The following is a 24,955-nucleotide window of genomic DNA, read 5'->3' as shown; positions in this document are numbered from 1 at the left end:
CTTTAAAATCTTAAATAGCAACCCCCACTTTTTATTACAGATTCGGATTCGTCATAAAAATTAACATTTTTTAGAATTGTTGATAGATGGCGCTTTAATTGAAAAATACGATTTATTAGCGCCATCTATCAGCAATTTTAAAAAATGTTTCGAATAAATGTTGCTTAATTTTTCATGACGAATTCGAATCTGCAATAAAAAGTGGGGCTTGCTATTTAAGATTTTAAATTTACCCCCACCCCCTCTCAGGGGGTGGGTTGGAGGGTCATTTTTGGTGTTTATCGATAGGTTTTCGAAAAATATTAAAACCCTGTTTTTTGGTTTCTCATTTGGAAGTGTATTTCTCGAGATATTAGACCGTTTCTATAATTTACCTATGGTATCAGGATAAATCGTTTTTCCCAATTATAGCGCCATCTATCCACAGTTCGAAAAAATGTCTTAAATAAAAGTTGCTTACTTTTACGTAACGAATCCAAATCTGCAAGAAAAACTAGGGGTTTCCATTTGAGATTTTAAAGTTACCCCCCACCCCACCTCCAGGGGGTGTAGTGGGGGTTGGTGTTTAGTGTCATTGGATAGATTTTTGAAAATGATTGAACACGTATTTTTCAGTTTTTCGATCCGATGTTTAGTTCGCGAAATATTCGACCGTTCCACTACTTTTGGGACACCCTATATATAAAACAGTACTTCACCTATAAAATATATATATCTGACATACTTTATAGAATTGAAATCTGATTATTTGGGCGGCCTCAGGAATGTTTTAAAGTTATAAATCTCAGTAACTATTAGTTCAAGTTAAATTCAGGAAACTGCGTTGGAAAATACTTAACAAGATGCTTCTTTAAAAAGAAAAAAAGTTGAATTACAAGGAGTGGTTCCTGAGATACAACCAGTCAAAGTTGACAGGCATTTGTGACCAGGTTTTAAACAATAGGATGGTAATCTTTGAACCGTTGCCTTTATTTTTCGGAGCTCTTTCTTGATAAAAATTTTCAGACCTTTAAGATATTCATAACATTTAATAAAGACGATCAATATTGCCCCGTGAAAAATACCAAAAAAACTACGTTGAAGAAAATTGAATTTCTAAGTTCAAAATCGGTATACGTAAAAAAACGTATTTTCTGTGCTTCAAATGGAGCAATTTTCTATTTTTTTTTACTCAGATGACACTCGAGTAAAGACACCTAGATAAGGCATTACGAAAGCTCAATAAGGCTTTAGTTAATTTTGTTATATCTAAATGTGCATTGGTTCAAAGATTACCATCCTATCGTTTATAATTTAGTCAGAAATGCCGGCCAACTTTTCCTCTTGTAACTCAGGAACCACTCCTCGTAATGCAACTTTTTTTCTTTTAAAATGAGAATTTTGCCGAGTTGTTTTCAACGCCGTTTATTGCATTTAATCTAAACTGAAAGTTCCCGAGATATTCTATTTATTTAAAAGCCAACTATTTTTTTCAAAGTCTAAAACATTCCCGATACCGCCCAAATCATCCGATTTCTTCTCTATACACTTAATGTACATTCGATAGGTGGAGTGCTTTTTTTATATGTAAAATAAAAAAAATTGGCTTCTAATATGGTCCATTTTTTGCTGTGCAAGATTTTAAAGAATTTCAATTTAAAAAAAATTAGATTGCAAAGTTATGCGAAATCTATTAAATCGATTTTTATGTTTGGTGGAATGTTTTATTATAGTAGGTATAAATATTTTCTAGGCAAATTACGAAGGTTAAACATTGAATAATAAAAGGCTTGTGCCCCCTTTTTTTCCTATTTATTGCTATATTGCAGCAAGGATAATCAATTAAAACAGTCTCATCTTATAGAAAATTCAAGTATCCTTTTGTTATTTCCTTACGCGTCTCCTCCAAAATGAATCGTTTTAAATAGTTCAGAGAAATAAGGAAAAAAATATCCTGTTGGTGACACAACCCCCTCCAGGCCGAAACAAATTTTTTGAGTAGTATGGACATTGGACATCTACAATAATAACCTATATGTTTCCTGCAGCCGATTTTGATGATATAGGTAATTTTCTTTTTTTTCGTTTATTACCAAAAAGTTGAGCATTTTAAACAAATTTGAGAGTAAAAAATTCCTAAATTGTATAAAAAACTTCAATATGGCGTTCGTTGAATATGTCTATCCTTATTGGTTGCTTAGAAAATTGCAAAATAAATCATAAATTTTGAGTTTTTATAAATATTCATAACTTATGTAAAAATTAACTTAGAACCTTCTTATTACAAACAAAGCTGAGACTTCTGGTGCTTAAATTATATCCTAAATTTTAAAGCAACTGGTCAAATAGTTTAAAAGTTATTTAATTTGTTTATCCCAAATTAATTTTTTTTGCAACGCTATAAGTCAGAAAATGATGAAGTTACAGTAATACTTTGGATAGTTTATGAAAGAAGAAGATTTACACTATTAATTTAATATAAAAAATATGACAAAAAATAATTCTAAATATTGCAAAATTATTTTGCAAAAACATGTGAATTAAAAAAAGGGGGAGACTAACTTCGTCCCTAATAATTGAATGGTGGGCTGCAACAATGTTGTAAGCGACAGAATCGAGATTATGCAGGAGATGAAAAAATCACATTGGCAAGCCATTTATGAACATACGGATACCAACATTGCGGTACGAAAAACTCAGAGAAGGCAAAATATTTTAGCTAGATTGAAAGATGCTCGCATTGGTCTTTGGATATACAATAATATTGCATTAAAACCTCACTTTGACCCAATATGTCGCTTACAACATTGTTGTAGCCCACCATTCAATTGTCCTAGTACAATTGTTTTTCTTTCTAAATGTGTATAAAAATTCAGTCTTTCTAAATATGAAAAAATAATTTTTCTACGGGTAACGGTTAAAAAGTTATTCTAATTGTTTATAAGTAAGCAAAAAATCGATACGTTTTTGCAAAATAATTTTACACTGTTTAAAATTACTTTTTGTCCGAAGTGTTACTGTAACCTCATAATTTTCGGACTTATAGTGTTGCAGAAAAAATGAATTTGGGATAAACAAATTAAGTATCTTTTAAACTATTTGACCAATTGCTTTGAAATTTAAAATATAATTTAAGCACAAGAAGTCTCAGCATTCTGTGTAATAAGAAGGTTCTAAATTAATTTTTACATAGGTTATGAACATTTATAAAATCTCAAAATGTATGACCTATTTTCCAATTTTCTAAGCAACAAATAAGGATAGACATATTCAGCGAACGCCATATTGAAGCTTTTTATGTGATTTGTGAGTTTTTTATTCTCAAATTTGTTTAGAATGCTTTACTTTATAGTAATAGACCAACCGTTTTTTATCTTCATTTGTTTATAACTATGTATATCATCAAAATCGGCTGCGGTTATTATTATAGATGTCCATACTACTCAAAAAATTTGGTTTCGGCCTGGAGGGGGATGTGTCACGAGAAAAATCTTATTTCTCTGGACTAAAAGTAATAAGCAAAGAAAGTACCTAGAAAAATGATGTTTCTAGTAATTTTTAAATATTTCAGTTTTTTGAATAATACTTATTCCCGACCTATCTGAGAGGGAGGATTGAAGTTATCACTCAACTTTTTCTGCAAAAATCAGAATGCCACCTCTCACATCCACTCCAAAACAGATCCGCCTGGTCTAATAGTTACATTAAGGCTATGGGTACATAATTCGCAAATATTTTACGTGTATCCCTACTTTTTCTGTCTTTACACGGCAAATTACGTGTAGTAAAATTCACACTGGTGTGGATATGTAAACATTACTAGAATGTCATTCTACTTGAAAATGTCATAATTAATTTAAAGAGATGGCTTTTGAATGTTCTTGGATAACTGTTATTTTTATAATTGCAAATTATTAATTCAGTTAATAAATGTGATAATTTTTTCACTAACTATGTTTTCAGTGATTGTAATAATTTATTTGTACAACAAAAACTAATAATCAATCGAGAAAAGAGGAAAAGTGTTAAAGTGATTTTTTAATATGTTGTTATTTTGGAACGCTTACAATTTTGAACATCTCTAACAACAAAATACTTGGATCACAGGATATATCTGATGTATTCTCTGCTTGGATCTTCCACAAATAATACACAATAAATAATTTTTTATTAAGTTCACGTCTTAAATCAATTATTTATCAAATACACTATATATGAATAATATTTAATCAATTTCTCAAAATATTCCCGATGCAATGTCAAATATTTAAAATTGTCACTGATTGTCAGTGTCTGACTGACAATATATGCTGACAATATTATATTCGGTTGAGTGCGTTGTAAGACAAAGACAGATTTGGAAAATATTACCACGGCATTGTGTTCATTTTTTTCAAATCCTGAAAAAACCAATAAATATTTTTGAAAAATTTAAACGCAGAATGAAAGACTAAATTATTACCGAGGGCCGAAAGTCCCTTAGAATAAATAAAAAGTTTATTTTGAATGAGATATTTGAAATTAAAAATCACACTAAATTTTCTCTTAGTTTTTTCACCCCTGTAACTTATTAAAATAAACATTATAGAAGTTCTCAGGGACTTTCGGCCCTCGCTAATAACGTAATCTTTCATTCTGCGTTTAAATTTTTCAAAAATACTTATTAGTTTTCTCAGGATTCGAAAAAAATGAATCCCCATTTGAATAGCATTGCAGCCGAAAATACGTACCGATCCTCTTAAGTCGATTAGTCATTTCTGTAAGAATTCGTTTCATAAAGATCTCTAAATTATTTGATTAAATATGGTCCTCCCAGTAATATCTAAAAATCATTCCCATAATTTCATTACTGCTTCATTATTCCCCTATTGATAAAATAATTTCATTGCAAACTGTTTCCCCAAGATATCTTAAATGAATTGCTAAGTAATTGATCATCATTTTAAAGAACTAATAATTTCGCTATATTGATTTTTTTAGATAAAACCTTGACTCCCAACAAATGATTCAAATTCAGATTTTCCCATTGATGTACAACCCTCACCTCCCCTTTGACATTTATGAACTGTTATATAAAACTAGACCCAATTCACAGAAACATGCAAATAAAGCAAAAAGCAGAAATGCTAACAATTAACAAAAAAATAAGAAAACGACTAGTCAAGGCATGCTTGATGAATGTTTTAACATTTTAATTTTGCAAGAATTATTAATTATCTTTATAATATCATCAATTAATGTTTTTTACAGTGTTCGAAATATACATTATAACAACCGCAAAAATTGAAGCAGTTTAGTGAAATAATTGGTAAATTATAAGAAAGATCTGAGTCGCATACCTCTTGGGAATGAGTTAGAGTCTTGATATTGATTTTTCACTTATACTAATAAATTGACAACACCCTATTTTCAAGTGCATTAAAAAATACGATTATACTCTCCCGATTGAAATAACATGATGTTTACTTACCTTGTTAGTTTCACTGTTATTTATTTTAACAATAACAATAAGTAACACAAAACACTAGTCTTTTAACAAATTGTTACTTTGACGTTTACTTGAGAACTGTTGTAATTTAATGCTTAAACCTGTCTTATTGGTCGCTAAGAGACCACGTGACTGGGTTGCTAGATCCATGTCGGGATCAATGGCGTAACATCATTAACAAGCCCTGATTTTGTGTTTTTTAAATGTTTATAATGCACAAATTAATGAATCAGTTAATTTGATTTAAGTTAGAAGATCTTTTACGGCAACTGCAATATTTTAAGAAAGTAAAGATTAAGAATTTATTTAGAATAAACCCTTCGAAACGAGTTGGCTGTATTTTAGGTCTGCAACAAAATTATTGATCTCGAGCCGCTAGTTAGTCAGAGCACGTTGTGCCATCTATGACGCGAGAGCCAAACTATGGTAGCTTAGATGTAGCAGTGATCTAAGAAGGTTAATAGAACAAGGTGTTAGAAGAATTCTTGTAGTAGATGGCAGCACCAGTATAGTTATTAGCAGTTTTGAAAAAAAAATATTATAATCACACCTTTAATTCAAATTATTAACCCCAGAATGACGAAAAAATATCAAATTACCCATAAAATTAAATTAAGTATTTCTTTTAACAAATATTGATAAAGTATGTTATCTCCTGATTTATCCACTTTTGACAACTCTCCTCCCTGTGCCTTCGAAATCCTGTTCTGATTTCTGATTCGATTTTTACTCTTTCAAATTTACTAAATCCACATACCTAAAGAATAATTAGTAAATAATTCCTAATTCTGACTACAGGATATAATATAGACCAGGGCACATCGCACATCTGTAAAAATATTAGGACGTTTTTATGTTGAAAGGTGACTCATATTTTTTGAAGAAATTGCTTGGAAAAAACTCATATAATAATAATTGAGTTATCCTCTCACTCAAAAAGATCCGGAACATTGTTTAAATAATCAAAATGTCAAAAAATGAAGCAAAAATTCGAGTTTTTTCTTCGTTTTTTGATTATAACTTTAAAAGTATCCATTTCCGAGAAAAGTTGCACTGACATAAAAGTTGCGTAATTAAATTTCCTACAATAAAGGATTAGTTAAAAATTTAAAAACTTGTCACCCTTGTTGAAAAATAACAATAATTTCGAAAAAACCATAAAAACCAAGTATTCCCATTTTACGTTTTTCAACCATTTGTGCTACACTTGGATCTTCATATTTCACGCAGAAAAAATGATGAGCAGATTTTCTAAATGCATTTTGTCCACTTTTTGTAATTATGGCAAATAGAGAAAAACTGCTACGCTTTTGGCAAGAAATTAAACGAAAAACTGATATACCTAAAAAATGGATAAAAAATCATTCAAATATCAAAATCTAGTATTAATAATATCCCAAATAACTTGAAAAAACTGTTGGACAAACTGCATTTAGATTGTCATCCTTGGACAAAACTCATTTTGGTTGACTGACTTTTGGTAGTAACGATGTAATAAAGCTCAAGTAACTTTATACAAATAGTATTTTATTTTTAAATACAAAATATTGTTTAAAAATGAATGGAACAATATGGTATTTTACATGTCATAAAGGTCCCCATTGTCATCATCATTGCAATCACAGCACTCAGCTCCTTCGATAACATCATCATCCTGAGTTTCACCAAGGATAGCTTGATTCCCATTTTGCTCACCAGTGTCACCACCAGAAAGAATTGGTTCTAACCATGTTAGCTCAGGATCGTTGACCCAATTCGTCCCTGATAGTTCTGGAGTTTCGAGAAGTTCTCGAGTTTTTTAACTTGGTTTTGAAGTTCTACAGTAGGTAAGTTTAAAGTCGAAAGCTTCTTTCCACGTTTCAATAATGTTTGGAATTGTTTGGATGGATCATTATTTCTGTAGAACAGTTCGGTCTTAAGCAAAATATCGTTGTTGTTTTGTGATCTCTTAATAATGATTCGTTTAGCTGCACTGATTCCTTCAATTTTTTTAAAGTGGTTAACGCACTTTTTATATAATAACTGTCCAGTCTCTACCAAGTTGTTTAACTTCTCCCTTCTTGGAGTAAATGTCATAATATTGTGTAGGAATTTTTATTGTACTGTAGACTGTAGGATAGTGTAACTTTTTCAATTTGTCCGAAAACACGGTCCGCTGGCAAATATGAATATCCGCGTACCAGAAAAATAAGTACCACAGATTTAATATTTTGTGGGGCATCTCTGTACAGCCATAACATGAGCATATGCATCATGTGTGCATTTTTATTCTGAAGCGCACAACCACCTGCTAATAGTCTTAACTGTTTTATATTTGATGCACATTCAGATTTATTAAGAAAATCACGCAGATCAGGACTTGTTTCTGCAGATCCGCTTTTTGATTGATGTTCCATCTACGTGTAGAAAACTGGCTTTTTAATATCCACGTCCGTTACAAAAAAACAATAAAAAAACTGCTGGGCGTAAAATGCATATTGAATAGGCACTTTCGGTAAGACTTGAACCTGCTGAAGGTCAAAACAGTAGGAAACAGTGTGTTCCGGTTTTTCATTCATTAGTTTAAAAAATTGTTTGGCCCTTACTTTATGTAGGTACACGTAGAGAAGTTCTTAGTTTCTCTATTTCAGTTTTGTCTTTGCAAAAGCTAATAGAAGTTTGGGTCCTGACACAAAAGCCACATACGTCAGTAGCAGGGCTTCCAAATGCAATATTAAAATGAGTATTAAAGATCCTACTAAAATACTTGTAATTTGCTTTCAAATTCTCAGCAGTACTCTGATTGTACAGATTCCATAAAATAGTAATATTATTTTCAGATGATAAATAAATGCGCCGAGATTTAGCACGCCCGTAATGACTTTCATGACCTTACAAACTGGCTTTAAATTTTTTAACAGCTTCAAATTTTTCAACATTCTTGAAAGACCGTTTGTCTCCTCCACGCTTCTCAACAATACCACTGCCAGATTGCATTTTTTTTATCAGTTTATTTCTACCAGTTAGATGTCCTTTTCTTTTTTTGCTACCACGGTCCGTATCACCAACTACATGATCCCCTGTCACAACTATATCCATTATTTTATATTGTTTTGTTAAAAATTGGAAAAACAAACACACATAAAACAAACTTAACAGTACAGACACCAACTATACAACGACAATGACTGCCAATGACAAACAAATCGCAATTAGTCCATAGCGCACGGACAAACTTCGGTAAGTTTGTCTACCGTCAATGGACATACAGCACATAGAAAGTCCAAGGTATTTTGTTTATTTAATTTTCAGACAACAGAATGCATTTAGAACCTCTTTCGTGTCACAAAATGGTGGCTCTATACATATAGTTTGCGATGCCATCTTTAGTTGAAAATTTAAAAAAATGGACAAAATCCATATAGAAAGTCTGCTCCTCAAATGTATGATATAATAAAACAATACTGTATTGGGCATTCCGATGACCTTTGATAATGATTGGTAAATTTTAATTTTTAGTACATTTCGATATAGGTAAATAAATCAATTTGTTTTTTGTTCATAAACGTAATCTTTAAGTTTTCTCAACATTACAATATTTGCTCCTCTTAAATTTGGTGCTCCGTCAATTGTTACACTTACTAGGTAGTTACGGGTTAATTACGGGAAACTTTGCGGAAAAATCACCGTCTGCGAAAGTGTTAATTATTAGTTGTATTATCAGTAGTAATTGCACAAGAGCTCTAAAATTATTGAATTTTTCCCGAGTGTCACTTTCGCAGTTTTAATTTCACGAGCCGAAGGCGAGTGAAATTAGGTCAAAGTGTCACGAGGGCAAAAATTCTATATTAATTTTAGAGTTCGAGTGCAATTTGTTGCGATTATTTCATGAACAAAACTGTTCAAAACCGAAATTTTATTGTAATTTATATATGTAAGTACCAATTAGTGAAATTAAACACATAGTTGTTATAAATATGTATTTGACGGTTGAAAGTCATCACTTTTATAATTTTTAAAATATTTGTCATTAATGTCACTGAATGTATTTTTTCGTAGCAACGAAGGGCATCTGACGTAATATGCTTAACGACGGGAGATTATCAAAAATTATCACTAGTAATACCACTAGAGGTCAAATTATTTCCGGAAATTTTTTTGAGATCATGAATATTTTGAAAATTTCCCGAGTCGCAGACGAGGGAAATTTTCTAAAAATATTCATGATCAAAAAAAATTTCCGGATATTAATTTGACTTCGCGTGGTATTCGGTAAGAAAATTCCACACCAAATTTGCATTTGAAAATCCAAAGCTGCATGAACAGATTAATAGCGCGCCATAGCTTTGTCAGCAATTATTTAGGCTTTAAAATTCGTAATTTCTACTCATTGTAGTTGCATGGGAATACCATTTCAAGATAGAAAATAGTATATTCTTCAATTTTACATAAGTTTTGAGTAACTACAAGTGATAGAAAATGAATCAAAACTAAATTATGTAAACAAATAAAAACCAGTCTGTCAAAAATGTTCTGTTATTGTAAACGTCAAAAAATGTCCACTATAATTCGCTGTTGGGTACCCCACGAGCAAAAAATTTCCGATAAAATACCTCCGTTGCCATGGTGATCTGTCAAAATAACGTATTTTGATTGGTTCAAAATTACAGGTGTGGAATTTTCACCTTAATTTGCATGTCTGTAGCTTTCTATTGGTCGGAATCTCCTATGAATGAAATAATCTATATAATTATTAATAAGTATTAGCGATAATTAAAAAAAAATCATAAATGAAAATAATTCACTTTTTTCCGAGGGCCGCAAAAAAGTGTCTAAAGGGCCGCATGCGGCGCGCGTGCCGCACTTTGCCCATCCCTGAATCTAGTTGATGAACTTCCAGCTGCTTAAAATAAACATTCTTTTTCATTAACTTTTTAACATTACCTGTTAATTTCCAAAAGAAAACACTATGCTCTTTGCTTTGACACTTTCTGTCTAGTCTGTCTGTCTCTCTGTCTGACTTTGTTTAATAGCTTTTATGGCCAACCGTCAGTAGTCATTAATTATTGTACTCATTTGCCCTCATTTGCGGCAGTAAAGTAACACTTTATTGTACTGAAAGAAGAATTTTACTTTACCTGCCGCGATTAATCAATATTGAATGTAAGTGGTCGATGGTAGTAATCGATTATTTATTTGAGTTAACTTACAATTTATTTACTTTAATTATTAAAAATATTGTACAAAAATTACGAAATTGTTAATTAAGTTTATGTCAAAAAGTGAAATTCTGTAGTATTTTGTAATTATACTTATTCATATAAAATAAATCAAAACTTTACCGATTTAGTAATTATTAAATATTGATAACTATCGATTAAACATCGAAAGCGGCCATTATGCAAAAGTCATCTGTCATCACTGTCATAAAATTTTAATTACGTCTAAAATTTAAAAAATTCTTACATTGTAAATTGTAAGTAAGTGTTAAAACCAATATCAAATTGTTTGCGATAAAATTTTGTATGCACCACGTCAGTAAAGACTCTTTATCGAACTCGACTGTTATTCGCCTCGCTCGCTATGCTCGCTCTGCTTATAATATCAGATTCGTTCGATATAGAGTAACTTTACTGACTTGGTACATACATAAATAACTATTACTTTACTATCATCAATTGCCGATTTTATCAAAATAAAATATGACGACTTTGTTGGCGAATGCTCCTTATGAAATAAATACTCTTCTTCTATAACCCACATGCATTTTCTTACTTTTACGTTACATTCTTTAATTATCTCATCCATGTATTATAAATAGTGTATAGACTTAATCCTCCTCCTTGTCTCAAACCCTCGTTTGTTGAAAATGGTTTTGATGTTCTGTTTTGACTAATGACATAATTCACATTGTTGTTGTAAATGTTCTTAAATTACCATTATCATTTTAGGTAAGCACTGATGATGACTGGTAAACCAGTCGAAAACTAGTTATGTGATTGTGAAGTAGCCCTTTTTAGAATAGAATAGAATAGAAATATGCTTTATTGTCACTGAAAATTATACAATTTTATGGACAAAGCTTTAACATAGAGTCACGAAAAAGATATACATAACAATAACAAATACAATTTTATAAAATTAGATAAATCGTCAATAAAAAAAAATAAAAACAAGTTAAAAAAGTGAAGTAAAAAAACAAAAACCAATATCTTGCAAAATTACTATAAATTGCAAAATTTAACATCCAACATAATATAATAAAACACAAACAAAGGAACTAATAAGTTTAAGCTGCTGTATGTGACACCCAAATATAAATAAATACACTTTAGTTACTTGTACATTACCGTGATTTCTTAGGTAGTCATGAAGAAACTCTTCTACTGAATAATATGGTCTTTTAGATAAATGAGCTTTTGTCATTTTACGGAACTTGAGAAAGGATGTTGCAGATTTGAGTTGTAAAAGGAGATGGTTGTATAGTTTTTTTGCGGAATATAATATAGATTTCTTTACTAACTCAGAAGACGGGATCGGTAAATAGACATCAAAAGTTGAATTTCTGGTGGAGTAGTCATGATGAGGCCTTGCTGGAAAGACATGCATGTGTTCACGAATTAAGCAAACAGTTTCTAAAATATACAAAGATGGAAGGGTTAATATTTCGTGATCTTTAAAGTAACTTCTGCAATGTGTTGTTCTTCTGAGGCCAAACAGATATCTTATTGCTCTTTTTTGTAATTTGAAAATAACATCAAATTGGGAAGCTGTACTAGACCCCCAAAAAGGAAGACCATATCGAAGATGAGACTCGAATAAAGAAAAATATGTTATTTTAGAAGATGCTAAATTGAGTTCCTTCGAAACAGATCTTATGGCATAGCAGGCTGAGGCGAGTTTCTTACTTAACAAATCGATATGAAGGGACCATTTGAGGTTGCTGTCTAAAAGAATACCAAGAAATTTTACAGAATCAACGGTAGAGATCTGGCTGCTATTCACAAGCAGGGGTTGAAGAGCACCTTTATATGATAATGCTACCGTTTTATCCACGTTAAAGGAGAATAAATTAGAGTTAGACCAGGTTTTTATCGTAAGAAGATCAGAAGTTATAGTTGCATGAAGAGTTGCAATAGTTGAGTTGCTCCAAGTGATACTGGTATCATCAGCAAAAAGAAAAATTTTTCCATCGATTTTTAAATTAGTGATGTCACTTATAGGGATTTTTAGGGATTTTAAATATACCTTTTATAAAGGATTTTACTATTTTCTTTTTTTTTGTATTATCATTTTGTTACTCATCCCTCTTTTTCCTAATATTTCCCATAATTTTTGCCTTGATACCGCGTCAAAAGTCTTTTCAAGATCTATGGACTTTCTGAATCCGCTTTGTGATTCCTCGAGTGTGCTGTCAATTATTCTGATGATTTTTCTATAGCCCTTTTTATAAATCGGCAATATCTATTAATTCTATCATTAAATATCTATCATTAAATATCTTAAGTAATAACTCTGTTGCAGTTTGTCCCATTTTTTCATCATTTCGCTGGTTATTCTGTCATAACCTGGTGCTTTTTTATTTTTGATTTCTGCAATAGCTTTTTACAGTTCATTCATGGTTATAGGATATACATTGTCATGTTATATTCTTTCATTCACCATGTTGTTTTCTTCGTGATAGTAGTGACTTTGTAGCATCTCTTGGAAATATTCTCTCCATCTGTTCATTATTTCATTATCTTCTGTGAGAATTTCGCCATTATTATTCTTTATGTTTTCTATTCTTGAATTTTTTCTGTTCTCGTTGATTTTAAAACTCCATAGAACAGTTTCTGATTCTCTTTACTGTTTGTTTTCATTTTTTCTTCAAATTTTGTTCATTTGTCCTTCTTTGCTTTTGTAACCAATTCTTTTACGAATATCCTGTGTTTTTTATATTCGTCATAGTTTTCTGATGTTTTGTTTTGTAAGTATATTTTCCAAGCATTTTTCTTTCTTTTTAATTTTTCACTTTTAAGTTTGTTAAAACAAAGCAAAATTAGTATAGTCCTGTCGCCAGGGGGGGTACAACGGCCTTCTTAATTTAGATGGACTTACCCAAGTTTTTTTATGTATTTTGACCCGTAGAACACGAATTTTTTGGGTAACAGTTAGTCCGGATGTCGATAAGATTGTTATAAACAAAGAAGTTGAGGAATTACATAACAGCGATTTCTCGCAAAACAAAACATTTTTTTGTATTTTTTGGGTCATTCTAACCAAAAAATGTTCCTACAAATTTTTTCGTAGGATGCATAGTTTTCGAGATAAACGCGGTTGAACTTTCAAAAAATCGAAAAATTGCAATTTTTGAACCCGAATAACGTTTGAATAAAAAATAAAATAGCAATTCTGCTTACCGCCTTTAAAAGTTTAAGTCAAATTATATCTGTTTTGAATATTTGCATTGCTAAAAATTTATTTTTTGATTGTTAAAAAAAGCTATAAACACATAGTGTTTCCCGTGCCTAATACATGCGTTTTAATGCATGCTACTTAGAAATAGCCCCGCTTGCACTTTTACCTCCTCTACGTACTCGTTCGATTTTAAATAAGAAATCATTGAAACATCACTCAAGCACTAGGTGTTTATAGCTTTGTTTTAACAATAAAATGATACATTTTTAGCAATACAAATAATTAAAACCGATATAATTTGACTTGAACTTTCAAATGCGGTAAGCAGAATTGCTATTTTATTTTTTAATCAAAAGTTTTTCGGGTTCAAAAATTCCAATTTTTCGATTTTTTGAAAGTTCAACCGCGTTTCTCTCGAAAACTATGCATCTTACGAAAACATTTGTAGGAACATTTTTTGGTTAGAATGGTCCAAAAAATACAAAAAAATGTTTTGTTTTGCGAGAAATCGCTGTTATGTGATTCCTCAACTTCTTGGTTTATAACAATCTTATCGACATCCGGATCAACTGTTACCCAAAAAATTCGTGTTCTACAGGTCAAAATACATAAAAAAACTTGGGTAAGTCCATCTGAATACAGGAGGCCGTTGTACCCCCCCTGGCGACAGGACTAGTAAGTCTTTACGGATTTTTCATCTGCTACCGCTCATATACTTTTAGAACCTTTAAATATCTGTATAAAATTTTTACGTGAAATCACTGATTTTTTCACAGAAACTGGTGAGTTACAGAGAGCAGTAGAACCATTGTGTAGAATGTAGAACTTACAACTATTTATTATGATGTGGTGATGGGTAATAGTCTACAATATGATATAATTGCACACGTTTTGCTAACGCGGAACATATTTTTCATAAACAAAGTAAAAAATGTTAAACAATTAATCATCATTAGGAACAATTATTATTGTAGTAAATATTCTAATTACCCGTTTTTTATTACTTTAATTTCCCTCTTTATCTAAAACCTGTAATAAGCTTTTTGTTTACTAATGATAACTTTCAATACAAGAAAAAAATAACATTTAAATTTTTTAAACCTAGTCTTTGATTTTTTTTTATTTTTGTGATGTTTTGAACTAGTTAGACAATGCTATCTTTACATTTATTACATCATGCATTCTGGGTTTGAATATTCCTTTCTGATAGGCGGTAGTATGGAATTGTCTATTCCTGGACGTTTTGTTTATAACTATGGTATACATTTTAAACTCTTTTCAAGCACGAATCACTAATTTATGCGACGACCTATAAACCAGGAAAATAATGTATCTATATACAGGGTTGCGAAACACGTTATTTTCTCGGAAACCGCTAGAACGATTTTTATAGATATTGGTTGGTAAGGGTTTTTAATGCGGCCGATATTATAGTGGTAATTACATTGTTGTCAAATCTTCGGTTTTTCTGGAAGTCTAATGAACTTTCTTATTTCAAATGGAACGCCCTATATATATTTTTTTTTGAGTTTTGGAATCCTTAAAGGATACTGATTATTTTTCATATGATATTCCCTATACCTAAATGCCATAATTTTGGAGTTATTGCTACATTTATTAAAAAACTTTTATTAAACAATTTATAAAAATAATTTTTTTCGGCCCCGGTAGACATTATTTTAGGTATTTTGGATCATTGGAAACAAAAAAGGTTTTTTGTGATTTTCCTCTAAAGATAATCGTTTTCGGGTTATAACCAATTTAAAAATGAAAAAAAAAAACGAAAAATGACGATTTTCAAGGTTCAAAAACACAAGTAAAAAAGAGCTAATTTTTAAAATTACAAAGTACATAAATTCCAGATCAAACCTTCTATCAGATACCTATAAGAATTTGTGTCACGTTTTATTCTAAAATATACTTTATATATACTTTATATATACTATATATACTATATAAAATATATATTGCATATCTCTTTTTATTATGGTAGGGGAGCAAAATATACTAAATGTGTAGTCACTCGAGCGCTTTGGGGACCTATTGGGTTGTGAAGAGCAGGTCCTAAAACCAAAAAAAGTTAAGTAAAGTTTTCCATTTTAGTGGGGACTTGTCCATTTTTAATTTAATTTTCCATTTCCAACCATAGTTTTTTTAGATAAAAGTTACATATTTTTACGTAAGAAATCCAAATCTGCAATAACAAATGGGGGCTCCCATTTAAGATTTTAAAGTAACCCCCAACCTCTTTGGGGGGTCGTGTTTGGTGCCTTTCGATAGATTGTTCAAAAATATTGAATAAGTGTATTTTTCAGTTTTTCGATCTGATGTTCATTTCGCGAAATATCGCGGGATTCGTATTTAAAATATTAAATTTATCCGCCACCCCACTCCGTGAGAAGTCGTGTTTGGTACCATTCGATAGATTTTTGAAAAATATTGAGTACATATTTTTTAGTTTTTTGATCTGTCATTCATTGCGCGAAATATTCGCTTTTTTCTTGTGCAACTTTGCGACTCACCCATTTCCTTACGTCCAGCACAAATCGTCAGATTTTTGAAATATACACTGTTATGAATGTACTTAACTTACCTTATCTTAATCTGACGATTTCGAGTTTTTCTAAGGATAGATTTTTTTTCGGCCCCCCTTAACGAACTCCCCTGCATTAAGAGCCACTACATGGTAGAGGTAGATTTTCAGGGTACAAGGTTTCTCCCCATGTAATAATGTGACGCGCTCGAGTAACTGCAAAAATCCTCTCTTGGGCTCCCCTACCATTAAGCTGAAAATTAGTTTTCTCATAAAAACAAAACGTTGTGGATTATTAAATGTATCAAGGAAGTGAAAAAATTGTATATAGACCAGTAAGGATCTGCGAAAAATGTCTATTTTTGGATGTGAGAGGTGGCATTGGATTTTTGCAGATTAAGTTAGGTGACACCTTCAGTAATAATAATTGACTTATGCTCCTTCTCAAATATGCCCGGAACAATAATAAAAAAATTAAAATATTTAAAAATTTCGAAAAATATCGATATTTTTCTGCTTTCTTTGCTTATAATTTTAAAACGATTCCTTTTGGAACAAAGTCGTACCAAAATAAAATAAAGATAATTGAATTTTGTATGATATACGACTGGTAAAAAATGTCTTAAGGTATTATCTTTTCTGCAATATAGCAATAAATACAAAATAAGGGGGCAAAATAAGTCTGTTGTTATTAAATATTTTTTAACCACTTTGGTAGCACTTAGAACCTTAGTAATTCGCTTAGGAAATTCTTTGTAACATACTTAAATCGTGTACTAAATTTTATTAAAATCGACCTGATAAATTTTGCATAATAAATTTGCAATCTAAATGGTTTTAAAAAAGTTCAAATTTTTTAAAATCTTTCTGAACAAAAAGTAGACCATTTAGAAGTTGTCTAATTTTTTTACGTATAAAGAGGTGCCCAGGGCCCCCGCTACCATATGTGCAAAGTGTGCAATGCACACGGGCGCCATCCTTTAGGGGCGCCAAAACCCAAAGTAAAAAATTTAAAAATAATTTGCAAAAAAATAAAAATTATTTTTAAAACAAAAGTTGAGAAATTTAATAGGATTCGGTATAAATACACACGAAACTTATTTAAATTAAGTGACAGAGATCTTTTAAAACGTTGTTTTGTTCTTGAAGAATGACTGACAGATCAGGATAATAAGGGATAGGTATAGACTCAAACGATTTGTTTAACGCAATTAAAAAGTTATTTTCATTACCTGATGATACTGACCCCTTAAGTATTTTACAATATACACACACCCAAACTTATATGGAATCACCACGTATTTCAAAGTAATATTTATTTTTTTTTGAAAAAACTTGTTATTGTTGCGAAGATTAAAGGTTTTTATTAAAAATAAACAAATATATAAGACAATCGCATAGTACAGCCCGGTGCGGTATAGATTATTTGCTTGAGTTGCAAGTTGAACGAAAATAAATAAACTAACTTTTGCGTCCAAAAACGAAAATATGCCTCATGTGGGGTTATACAACTTACAACGAGGAAAGATTATTGGTCTTGTGGAGAAAGTAATGTTCTCAGATGGACACAGCTGCAGAGCTAGGCGTAATACAGGGCGTTCTGTCCAAAACATATTCTAGGTAACAGGAACTAGGAAAGCTCAAAAATAAAGCAAGGGAAAGTCGCCAAAAGTAATAACGGCTCTCCACGATGGTTTAATTGTCCAATCAGCTGGAAGACACCCAACCATTTCTCACCTGCAGCTCCAAAGGCAGCTTTTGGAAGGGTACAGGTGTAACTGTTTCAGTTGAAATGATAAGAAGAAGAGTTCGTACCAAGAAGTATATAGCAGGAGACAGTTATGGGTTCTCGAGTTATCCAGGCAGCACAAGATTGATCCCCTAAATTGGTGTCTTCACCACCAAATCTGGAACATTGGGAATTGACAAAATGTGCTATTTTCAATAACAGTCAGGATTTAATGTAATCAGATGGAAAATCAGATGACCAACGAAATAGTGTACTTAGAGGTCGAGGAAGACAAGCAAGAACGAAAACTGTCAGATCTGTTCACAAATATACAAGGGGATGTGTAATGCTCTGGAGAGGAATTTTGATCCGTAAAAAAACTCCTTTAATTTTCATCCAATCAACTTTAACTGCTCACAGGTATATTGATAAGCTGTAGTCAGGCTCTGCAGAGGTGCAACAGGAGAAAATTTAATTTTATTGCATGATGATGGACCTCTACATACCATTAGAGACTACAGACATCATTGAAGCAGAAGGTATCCCTTGTTTGGAGTGGCCTGCTTGCTCACCCGAGCTTAATCCTATAGATTATTTGTGGGGTATGCTTAAAAGAAAAATTAGAGCTCACCGGGATAATCCACAAAACACCGCACGGCTAGTACAAGCTGCTTTTAAAGGAGGGAGCAACCTACCACAACAAAATGTTGATAATTTGATTAGGAGCGTGTCCACGCAAACTGAAGCTTGCATAAGGACTAGAGGTGATAACATTGACTACCACAAAATACAAAAAAAATAAATAAAAACAATCAAGTATATTCAAATGGGAAATAAGCCACAATTTTACCTAAAAATGATTTTATTAACGTTTCGACGCCCAAGTCGGGTGTCGTTGTCAAAATAGAAAATAACACTAAATAAAAACAAGTTAAACATTATTCGTTTTACATTGAAATTTTATATGCTATTGACTTGAAAACAACTACTTTCAATTTGTTTTAAATAATTGTTATGTATTTGGTATTAAATTACTTTAAATTAAATATTGTTTGACTTCGTGTGTTCGTTTTTTTAAATTCGCACGAAATAGTAAGAAATATCAGATGATTCCATATAAGTTTGGGTGTGTGTACGTGTACTTACATATATTTGAAAACAATTTAATCTTCAACCTTCCAAACGTAAGCATTTCACTAAGAATTCTTTTGATATTACCTGTATCTTTAGCTGCTGACGAGAGATATTTTTCAAAGTTAAAAATCATTTGGACAATGCTTCAAGAACGATTGCCTGGACTAGCAACATTGGCAATTGAACAAGAAATTTTTGATGGTATAAATGTTAAGAGATGTAATTGATGAATTTGCAACAGCAATGTCTCAGAAAATATCGCTACTACAATAGCTATTTTTTATTTTTCTATTGTACCTATAGCCCAGTAAATGGACGTGAAATACGGCGATACCGTGTAATTTTCAGGGTCACCAACAAATTGCACTAAAATTTGGATGTAGGTTCTACCAGAGAACAACAATCACAGTTCTACCCTTATCCTCCACTTCAAAGTTGGACTTTGTCGTTGGTTGCTTTTGCTTTGGAGGTGAATAAAACCCCTTCTCGGTGGTGAAAAAATATAGGTTTAAAAGTTATTTGGTGAGTTATTTGCGAGTAAAAATGTTTATTTCTCAACAAAAAAAAACATGTTTTTAGACGGTTTTTCGTAAATAACTCAAAAACTAAATATTTTATCGAAAAATATTGTTATCAAAAATGTAGCTTATAAAAAAAAACGAAAAAAATGGTGTATTCATGAAGTCTGTCTATAGACCTAGTGAAAGCAAAATTGGAGCTGGTGAGAAAAACGTTCTTATTCGTCAAATTCAAAATCGAATATTTCAACGTGAAATAACCAAAAAAATGAAGCACTTTCGGGGAAAACTCATTATGACTTCTAAACTTCAGTTTTTTGCTTTATTTCAAGCAAATATCGACCTACCTTCTAAAAAATAAATAAATAAACATGAACTAAAATGCCTAAGGGGCGCCAAAATCCTTTTTTGCATACATGCGCCATCAACACTTACGGGGGCCCTGGAGGTGCCCTACCTATCTAATACACTTTACAGAATTTAAATCGGATTATTTAAGGGGCCTCAGCAATGTTTTAAACTTATAAACAATTTTTTGGCTTATAAACAAATAGCTTTGTTTAATAATAAAAAAATTAATTTTTAGCAATGCAAATAATTAATACCGGTATAATTTGACTTAAACTTTCAAATGCTGTCAGCAGAATTGCTATTTTATTTTTTAATCAAACCTTATTCGAGTTCAAAAATTGCAATTTCTCGATTTTTTGAAAGTTCCACCGCGTTTATCTCGAAAACTATGCATCCTACGAAAAAACTTGTAAGAACATTTTTTGCTTAAAATTACCCAAGAAATACAAAAAAATGTTTTATTTTGCGAAAAATTGATTTTATGTAATTCCTTAAGTTCTTTGTTTATAACAATCTTATCGACATCCGGATCAACTGTTACCCAAAAAATTCGTGTTATACGGGTCAAAATAAATAAAAACTTGGGTAAGTCCATCTAAATAAAGGAGCCCGTAGCGCCCCCTCCTGGCCACAGCACTAATTTGTTTATAAGCCAAAAAATTGTTTATAACTTTAAAACATTGCTGAGGCTGCTTAAATAATCCGATTTCAATTCTGTAAAGTGCATTAGATAGGTAGAGTACTTCTTTATAAGTAAAAAAAATTGACAAATCATTGTATGTTCTAGTTTTTGTTGTGCAAGATTTTAAAAAATTTTAATTTTTTAAAAAAAGTTTAGATTGCAAAATTATTATGCAAAATATAGTAAGTTGATTTTAATGAAATTTGGTGTACGGTTTTAGCACATTACAAAAATTTTCTAAGCGAATTAGGAAGGTTCCAAGTGTAACCTAAGTGATGGAAAATCATTGAATAAGGACAGGTTTGTTTTGCCTTTTTATTTTATATTTATTGCTATTTTGAAGCAAGGGTGATAAATTAAGACATTTTTAACCAATCGTATTTAATTATCTTTGTTTTATTTCTATAGGACTTTGTTCTAAAATGAATAGTTTTTTAGTTATTAGCAAAAAAAGTAGAAAAAAAAAAACGAAATTTTTTGAAATTTTTAAATATTTTATTTTTTTTATTAATGTTCCGCGCATATTTGAGCATTAATTATTATTAACGAAGTTATCACCTAACTTTCTGATCTGAATGCCACCTCTCACATCCACCTAAAAACAGATCCTTACTTGTCTAATATGAAAGTGTGTAAAAAGTATTTATTTTCTTAGCTAAGTGCTTTCGACAAAATTGTCATTATCGGACCTAATGGTCAATAGAAAAAGAAGTATTTATCACTACTAGGGTCATGTGCATGTGCATCTTGACTTAATCTATCTGCATTACAATAATAATATACAGTACAGGGTGTCCCAAAAGGAGCGGAACAGTCGAATATTTCGCGAAATGAACATCGGATCGAAAAACTGACAAATACGTGTTGTCATTTTCAAAAATCTATCAAATGACACCAGACACGACCCCTCCCCCCACCCACTCACAGTTTTTATTACAGATTTAAATTACTTACATAAAAGTAAGCAAATTTTATCCGAGACATTTTTTCGAATTGTGGATTGGTGGCGCTATAGAATCGGAAAAAAAGATTTATCATACCACAAGTAAATTATAGAGACGGTCTAATATCTTGAGAAATTCACTTTCAAATGAAAAATTAAAAATACATGTTTAATATTTTTCAAAAACCTATCGAATAACACAAAACATGATTTTCCACCCCACCCCCTGGAGGTGGAATGGGGGATAACTTTAAAATCTTAAATAGGAGTCTCATTTTTTTTTATTGCAGATTTGGATTTCTCATGGAAAAATAAGTAAGATTTATTCGAAATATTTTTTAGAATCCTTAATATTTTGTGCTATAATCGGAAAAACACGATTTTTTAGCACCATCTATCAACAATTCTAAAAAATGTTTCGAATAAATGTTACTTATTCTGTCATGAACAATCCAAAACTGCAATAAAAAACGGGGGTTCCTATTTAAGATTTTAACGTTCCACCTTACCTCCAGGGTGTGGATTGGGGGTCGTGTTTGGTGTCATTCGATATGATTTTGAAAAATATTGAACACGTATTTTTCAGCTATTTTTTGTTTTTCATTTGAAAGCGTATTTCTCGAAATATTAGACCGTTTCTATAATTTACCTATGGTATCACGATAAATCATTTTTTCCGATTGTAGCGCCATTCATCCACAATTCGAAAAAAATCTGTTGAATAAAAGTTGCTTACTTTTACGTAAGGAATCCAAATCTGCAATAAAAACTAAGGGTTTCCATCTAAGGTTTTAAAGATACCACCCACCCCACGTCCAGGGAGTGGAGTGGTGGGTCGTGTTTTTTGTCATTCGATAAATTTTTGAAAAATATTAAATACGTATTTTCAGTTTTTTGATCCGATGTTTATTTCGCGAAATATTCGACCGTTCCGCTACTTTTGGGACACCCTATATGCAGTGGCGGCTCGTGGTTTTAGGGACAGGGTCGGCAAGGTTTTGTCTCCTCAGATAGGTATGCCATCTAATTAAAAGTCTTCAATTTCATAGAAGATTTTTGGTTTTTGTTTTTTTTTTATTTTTTTTTATTTATTTTTTTTTGTAAACCTCTTTATAAATTAACTCTAGTCTATGTTGTTTCGAAGTAGCAAAATGGGTTATAATGTCATTGTAAAATTTATTATTGTTTTGGAGAGGTTTTAAAAGTTTTTTCTATTGACATTTGAGACAAGTTTGACATTTTCTTTTGTTTCATGGTGTTTCGACAATACGTTTTGACTTTTTTGAGACAAGAGAAATCCCGTTCATTTGAGGCAGAATTTGCTCACATTTGAGCACAATAATTTATTAAATTCGGGAACAGTTTGTTGTACCTAATGAATTGCAGTATATAAAATTAAACATATTTTGTAACTTATCCCACCTTCCGAAAATATTTAGATCAGCATATAAAACTGTTAATCCATTTTCTTATTTTATTTGAATAAAGAATGATGGATAATTTTTAATGAAGTTGTCTAATAGATATTTTGAAAATTCCTTGTAAATAATAATTGAGTTATCCTTCCGCTCAAAAAGGTCCGGAACATTGTTTAAATAATCAAAATTTCAAAAAATTAAGAAAAACTTCGATTTTTTTCTTCGTTTTTTGATTTTAACTTTCAAAGTATTCACTTCTGAGAAAAGTTACACTGACATAAAAGTTGGGTAAGTAAATTTCCTACAATATAGGATTGGTTAAAAATTTTAAAAAGTGTCATTCTTGTTGCAATACAGCAATAATTGCGAAAAAAACATAAAAAATAAGTATTCGTATTTTACGTTTTTCAACCATTTATGCTAACACTTACGAGCTTCATATTTTAACCAGAAAACCTTTATGATATAATAAAACAATACTGTAAATTTCATTAAGATCGATTCAAAACATTTTGCAAAATAAATTTTGCAATCTAGCTTTTGCAAAAAAAAATAATTTTTTCAAAATGTTGCAGTACTGACAATAAAGCAGATAGCAAGTTGAATTTTTTTACATATAGAAGAAAGGTACAGTATTCTTCTATACGTAAAAATAAATTCAACTTGCTGTCTGCTTTATTTTCAGTTCTGCAACATTTTGAAAAAATTAATTTTTTTGCGAAAGCTGGATTGCAAAATCTATCTTGCAAAATCTATTGAACCGATCTTAATGAAATTCACAGTATCTTTTTATTATATAATATAGTTTGTCTGGGTAAAATTATGAAGGTCTGAAGTGTAGCATAAACGGTTGAAAAACGTAAAATGCGAATACTTGTTTTTTATGATTTTTTCGCATTTATTGCTATTTTGCAACAAGGGTGACAATTTTTAAAATTTTTAGCTAATCCTTTATTGTAGAAAATTTAATTACACAACTTTATGTAAGCGCAACTTTTCTCGAAAAGAATACTTTTAAAGTTATAATCAAAAAATGAAGAAAAAAATCGAATTTTTCCTTTATTTTTTGACATTTTGATTATTTAAACAATGTTGCGGACCTTTTTGAGTGGGAGGATAACTCAAATATTATTATATGAGTTATTTTCAAGCAATTTCTGCAAACAAATATGAGTCACCTCTCAACGTCCAAATTAAATCTCAACGTCCAAGTACGTGTTTTGTTGCCGTTTGCAGATCACCGCTGTGCTCGGCAGATTGTTTTTCTGCCTTACTTGTCATTCAAATAAATACGGGGAATGTATAATTGGTTGCTTATCGGCTAATATTCCATAGCATCTTATTACAAGCAAATGGTCAACTGGGTACGGCTAGCCGAAGTGGGCCATGAATTCACACAATCGTAGTCGGGTGTATGGCTGGCTAGGATCCTTAATTTGAAAAGTCTTTTTCCACCTACCTCTACCGAAAGTATACTTTTCCGGACCTGATTGTAGGGAGCAAAGTTATACTTTTCCTCCCTAGGGAGGAAAATATTTTTCCTCCCTAGGGAGGAAAAGTAAAAGTGACGTCATTTATGAAATATAACTTATTGACGCCCTGTACAATATCTATTTTCTATTACGTAAGTATCTATACATTTTAACGTTTATTTATAAAACACCCAGTATTTTGCAAAATGGTAAAAAACAGTAAATTGTTATTTTGATTTAACAATGTTTACATTAATAATTTTACTTATATTTGACAGTTGACAGTTATATTGTACCTACTTGCTAGTTTTAGTTTTAATAAATTTTGT

The 24,955-nt window shown here is 31.1% G+C and overlaps 1 protein-coding gene across 12 annotated transcripts in view; it reads right to left on the bottom strand.

Annotated features, from left to right (window-relative positions):
* The window catches only part of LOC114339236 (protein NDRG3), a 658,690-nt gene that overhangs the window by 152,455 nt on the left and 481,280 nt on the right, over window positions 1–24,955 (bottom strand). For 6 of the 12 annotated variants that reach the window (XR_007700645.1, XR_007700646.1, XR_007700643.1 and 3 more), the window contains exon 1: window positions 5,450–5,712. The exons of 1 other annotated variant lie outside the window; for it this stretch is intronic. The gene's annotated coding sequence lies outside the window, so the exon portion shown is untranslated. Of the gene's footprint in view, window positions 1–5,449; window positions 5,715–24,955 lie in introns of those variants that run through there. 5 more of the 12 variants (XM_050661373.1, XM_050661375.1, XM_050661374.1 and 2 more) reach the window with 4 other exon arrangements.

This window comes from Diabrotica virgifera, chromosome 9 (genome assembly GCF_917563875.1).
Source record: "Diabrotica virgifera virgifera chromosome 9, PGI_DIABVI_V3a".
Classification (NCBI taxonomy): Eukaryota; Metazoa; Arthropoda; class Insecta; order Coleoptera; family Chrysomelidae; genus Diabrotica; species Diabrotica virgifera.
Note: the sequence above shows the minus strand (reverse complement) of the source record. Positions and strands in the feature narration are given on the sequence as shown.